Source organism: Peromyscus eremicus, chromosome 20 (assembly GCF_949786415.1).
Source record: "Peromyscus eremicus chromosome 20, PerEre_H2_v1, whole genome shotgun sequence".
NCBI classification, from domain to species: domain Eukaryota; kingdom Metazoa; phylum Chordata; class Mammalia; order Rodentia; family Cricetidae; genus Peromyscus; species Peromyscus eremicus.
Window position 1 is genome coordinate 4,928,509 of NC_081436.1, and position 6,000 is coordinate 4,934,508.

A 6,000-nucleotide genomic window follows, 5' to 3' on the forward strand; every position below is an offset into this window, starting at 1 on the left:
GAAAAGTGATGCTTGGAGGCATATAGCTTAAGGCTACGTCAGAAGTTGGTCAGTTTGGATGGCCTGAGGGGACAGCGTTAACATCAGGAAAGTCAACCATCTTCACAAGGTACATATTCAATAACCTTTGTGACCATCCCACCATCTCTCTTTATCTCTCTTTCCCAAACCCAGATTCTTCTCATAGCTTCACAGATCTGCTCTAGGAAAGATGCAGAGGCTCCTGTTTCCATGGTGATGGGGCGGCTGGTACACCGCACGCCAAGTGTAGGCGACGCAGAGAATTGGCTCAGGATCGAAAGGTGTCGGCCGCAGTCGCAGCCGGGCCCAGGGAAACGGGATCGATGAGAAACCAAGTTCTGAGAGACAGGACCTCCCTGGAGCTCCAGAAGCGCCTCCGAAGCCGCCTCGTGCCTGCCTCCCGAACTGTTAACCTGGGAGACCCGAACTCTGGGAAGGAAGCACAACCGCCCCAGACTCAAGCCAGGTCGCAGGCTGGAAGCCTGTCCCGTGGGAGGATCCGTCCCTTCCACCGCCCCTCTGCCTCGCAGCCCTCGGTTCCCGCGTGGGGACCTCGATCTCGGAGCATCCTGGCTCTCCCCGGGGTCCATGGAGCTGAGCAGCCGGCAGGGGGCAGAGTCTCCCTCTGCGGAAGGCGCTCACACCCCCAGCTTCAGGGTTATTTTCAGCTGACAAGCTGCAAAGGCGCAGTCGGTGGATTTCAGGACAGGAGATGGGTACTGGCAGGGGCTGGGAGCCACCGAAGTGTGGGTCTTAAGCAGTGGGCCCCACTGAGAAGACGGTCCTTGGGGTCACAGGATGGAGGGCTGGAATAACCAAGGCTTAACTTCTCCCTCAGTCTTCTTTTGATATTTTTTGTTTTTGGTTATTGGCCTGGTTTTTCCCCCATTGAAAAAACATCCTAATGAGGGGGAGGCTTACTCATTCATTCAGTAAGTGTTTATTGAGTATACAACTGTTACAGATAGATACAGCCAATCAGAACAAGTATAGAATGCACAAGGATTCTTAACCTCTGCGTGTGTGTGTGTGTGTGTGTGTGTGTGTGTGTGCGCGCGCGCGCGCGCACCACATATGAGCCTTGGACGACAGAAGAGGACATCGGAGTTACAGATGGTTGTGAGCTGCCATGTGGGTGCTGGGAACCAAACCGTGCCCCCTAGAACAGCCAGTGTGCTTAGCTGATGAGCCATCTTGCCAGACTCTGGAGATCTTTTAAGATCATGATAAAAAAAACATATAGGCCGGGTGGTGGTGGCGCACGCCTTTAATCACAGCACTTGGGAGGCAGAGCCAGGTGGATCTCTGTGAGTTTGAGGCCAGCCTGGGCTACAGAGTGAGTTCTAGGAGAGGCGCAAAGCTACACAGAGAAACCCTGTCTCGAAAAACAAAAAAACAAAAAAACAAAAAACAAAAACCATATAGATTCTCCTCCAGAAAGAATAAACCATGAAATTAAAAACATTTCATATGGCCAGGTGGCGGTGGCACACGCCTTTAATCCAGCACTCGGGAGGCAGAGCCAGGCGGATCTCTGTGAGTTTGAGGCCAGCCTGGTCTACAGAGCGAGAGCCAAAATAGGCACCTGTCTCAAAAAAAAAAAAAAAAAAAATTTCGTATGACTTTGGACACCTCATCAGCCCCTCTCTATCTTGTATGAACTGGCTTATGTTCAATATAAAGAAAATAAAGTATTGCTGTAAGTGCCCACCCAGTACCTGGCTGCCTCTGTGTGTGTGTGTGTGTGTGTGTGTGTGTGTGTGTGTGTGTGTGAAGGTAGGTGTAGCAGGAGAAAAGACAATGATTTATGATTCGTTTATGCTGTGGAATATTCATTTAATGATGCAAAGATGTGTTGCATTTGTTTAACTCTGTGAAGCTGTGTTACTTTGCCTGTCTAAAACACCTGATTGGTCTAATAAAGAGCTGAATGGCCAATAGCTAGGTAGGAGAGGGACAGGCAGGGCTGCCAGGCAGAGAGAATAAATAGGAGGAGAAATCTAGGGAAGAGAGTGAGGAGTGAGAAAAGGAGGAGAGGAGGACGCCAGGGGCCAGCCACCCAGCCACCCAGCCACGGAGTAAGAAGGAAAGAAAGAGACATAGAATAAAGAAAGGTGAAAAACCCAGAGGCAAAATGTAGTTAAAGAGAAACGGGATAATTTAAGTTAGAAAAGCTGACTAGAAACAAGCCAAGCTAAGGCTGAGCATTCACAAGTAAGAGTAAGTGTTTGTGTATTTATTTGGGAGTTGGTGGTGGATCCCAAAGAGTAAAAAAACAAAACAAAACAACAACAACAAACAAACAAAAAAACAACTACAGGCTGCTGGTGGTGGCACTCACCTTTAATCGCAGCATTTGGGAGGCAGAGGCAGGTTGGTCTCTGAGTTCAAGGCCAGCCTGGTCTACAGAGCAAATTTCAAGACAGCCAGGGCTACACAGAAAAGCCAGGACTTTTCTTTAAAAAGAAAATCAAAAAGAAAAAAGAAGGAAAGGAGAACGGGATATGGTGGCTTGTTCTTGTAATCCCAGCTACTCAGCAGGCTGAGGCAGGAAGATAAATGCCCAAAGCCAGCTTGGACTACAGTGAGTTCAAGACCAGTCTAGGCAAGAGACCTAGACTCTGTCTCCATTTTTTATGTTTGTTTGTTCGTTTGTTTGTTTGTTTATAGTGCTGAGGATGTACCTCAGGTAGAGTGCTTGTTTAGCTGTGCAAGGCACTAGGTTCAATTCCCAGTACCAGAAAAAGAAAGAAGGAAGGGGAGGGGAGGGGAGGAGGGGGAAGAGGGGAGGAAGCCTTCTGAGGCTGACTAAGAATTAGTGGGGAGGTACAGAAGTTTGAGGATGGGGCTGGAGCAGAATCAGGGCAGTGCTGAAGAGAGTGGTCATGGAGAAGCCTGTGTCCTGTCCCCCTGGAGCTGAAGAAGTGGGTGGTGCAGAGGCAGAGAGGGGTGGAAGCAGCTGAAGGACTCTCGGTGGTGGTCATCTCTCTGGCAGTACATGTGGGAAGGAGACTGGAGGATTGCCACAAGTTTGAGGCCAGCCTAGTCTACAGAGCAAGTTCCAGGCTGGCCAAAGCTATGGAGTAAGACCCTGTCTCAAAACCAAAACCAAAGCAACTTCACAAGAAACCTTTGAACATCCACCGGGATGATAGAAGTGCCATCTACCCTGGTCTGATCACTCCATGCCGTGTGCGTGTGTGGAAATGTCACACCGCACCCGTTGGCCAAGCCCTGGAGTAGAGGCAGGAGAAGGCATACTGTGGTCTCTCCAGTCTGTCCAGGAGGGCTTGGTCCTGGAATCCAGACTGGGCCGATAAGAGGATGAAGACATGGGCCCACGACAGAAAAGCTGGGGGACCATGTGGGTCATGCTCTCTCTGATGGAACGGTACCGACTATAGAAGAACCCGGAACCTCAGTGTGTGTTATGTACAGCATGAGAAAGCGGGCCTGGCTAGTTTCCACGGGAGGCCTCTGTAGGGGAGCAGTCTCAGGCTACAAACCTCCTGGAGGGAGAAAGCTGCAGGAGATGATTTCTGTATCCTCTGTCAACATTCATACTCTACTCCGTGGAGGAAGGTTTTCCCAATTCCCATGGGTCTGAGGCATTGTGTCTGTCTTAGTCAGTGTTCTATTGCTGTGAAGAGAAACCATGACGTTGGTAATGCTAATAAAAGAAAGGATTTAATTGGGGCCGGCTTACAGTCTTAGAGGGTTAGACTATTGTCATCATGGTGGGAAGCATGGCAGCACGCAGGTAGACGTAGTGCTGGAGAGGTAGCTGAGAATTCTACATCTGGACCGGTAGGCAGCAGGAAGAGAGAGGTCCACTGGGCCTGGTTTGAGCATCTGAAACCTCAAAGGCCACCCCCGGTAACACAGTTCCTCCAGCAAGGCCACACCTCTTAATCCCTCTCAAGTAGTGCCACTTTCTAATGACCAAGCATTTAAATATATGAGCCTTTGGGGAGTGGTGTCCCTATTCAAACCATCACATTGTCCACGACACCCGCGTACTCGGGACTTCCTCCCTCCTCACACATTCACTCAAGGCTTCCTCCCCTCCCTCCTCTGCACTCTGTACTGTTGCTTGATCATCTGCCTCTTGCCCCCTAAGCCCCAGACAGCCACCACACTTGCCCCACCGTCGTCCAGGCTTTACCAAACCTGCCTGTGGATTCTCTCAGCTCTAGGACCTTAGTTACTCAACCCTTTTATCCCCTGGTCCCTTCTTTAAAAATGTTCCCTGGGGTCAGCTCCCACATTTACATTGTTTCCACAAAACACCCCACTGGGTGGAAAATAGGTCCATAGAAGGAGAGAGGAGAAAGGGTTTCTTTCTCAACCTGGAACCAGATACATTTCTCTAGGAAACAGTATTCTTAGTTGAAGCTCCAGTCTAGTCCTGGACTAGCTGTACTGCAGTTGGTTGTATTCTGGGTCAAGTGGCCTTTCTGGGTCCATTTAACATTTTTTTTTTTTTTTTTTGCCTCCGAAATATGTGTTTTTCTTCCAAACAGTCAAGTTATACATAAACTCTTTAAATAACCAGCTTAGAATTGGGAACTGCTTCTACAGAAGTATTTAGGTAACACTGAGTGGGAGATGAAGGGTTCAGAACAGAGTGGGCCTGCTCAGAAGTTTCCAAGAAGCTAGCGAAGCAAAGACAGAAAAATGACCACGTCAGACAAACCTGGCTTTAAACCCCATCTTTTCCACTTTCTGGCTGGAGCGCTGCTGCTTGCCAGACCTAGCATCCTCTCAGGTTCCTCTTTCTCGTGACAAACACGTTAATGATAAAAGCAATGATAGAATGTGGCTGCTGCAGATGTAGTTCAGTGGACAGAGCGCTGCTTAGCAAGCGGGAAGTCTGGGCTCTGATCCCAGTAGACGTGGTGGCTCATAGGTATAACTTCAGTACACAGGAGTTTGTGGCAGGAGGACCAGAAGTTCAAGGTCATCCTCAACTGCATATAGAGTTTGACGCCACCCGGGACCACGTGAGACCCCGGCTGAAATACAGGTGGGAGATAATTCAACATGGGTTCTCTATCGAGGTTCTTCAATGAGTGGGCTCTTAAGAACCCTCACATCCAAGTTAAATATAAAATGTGTATATAAGTTCATTAGAAAACAAGATCAAAAACAAAAGGCCATATACCACCATTCCCTCACCGGGCTAGCTGTCGGGGCATTGGGTAAGAGGCTATTTCCTGTGGGCACTGTCCTGGCACAAAGGCACTGTGATATTGTAGTTTCCAAAGTGAGATCTTTCCTCTCCGACTGAGGTAAGAGCACCCATGGCCCACTGAAGTCCTTGAAGTTCTGTCTGATATACCCAGAGTCAGAGCTTGAACTTGGTGACGAGAGGACCACCTCAGCCTTTAAAAAGAAACTCCAGGCAGAGAGCAAAGAGGAATCCTAAGGAGAAGTGCGGATAACGTGAGGGCCTGAGTGTCCCTAAAGAGTCCGGCTTCTGCAGAGGAGTGTGTCTGTCACCCATGGGTGTCCTACATGCCTCCGTGGACAATGTATGCAGGCGTGCTGTAGTCTGCCAATCACTAGGACTCAGGAGAGCCCTCCTCCTCCTCTCCTGGGCTGTGTTACTCAGCTCTTTGCAGTCCCGGGCCTTATCGCTTTGTGTCTACCCTCTGGCCTCTTCTCTTTGTTTACCAACTTGGCAGGCTTTCTCTAGAAACAAAAGAGGTGTTCAGTTCTGAAAGGTGCTGGACCGCAGCTCACCCCCCTCCGCTTCCCAGGAGGGTTATACCTCAGACAGACCCCTTCTTGGCCCTCAAAGGCCTCTTCCCACACTTTCAGGTAGAGGGGAGAATGGTGTTCTCTTTTTTTTTTTAAGTTGGCACCCCCTTCTATTCCTCACCACGTGGCCCCCACCTCTGTCACCTAGGAGGCCTCCCAAAGAAGCTTCACTAGGCCCGAGACAGCTCCTCTCCCCATTGTCTGACCAGGATTTGG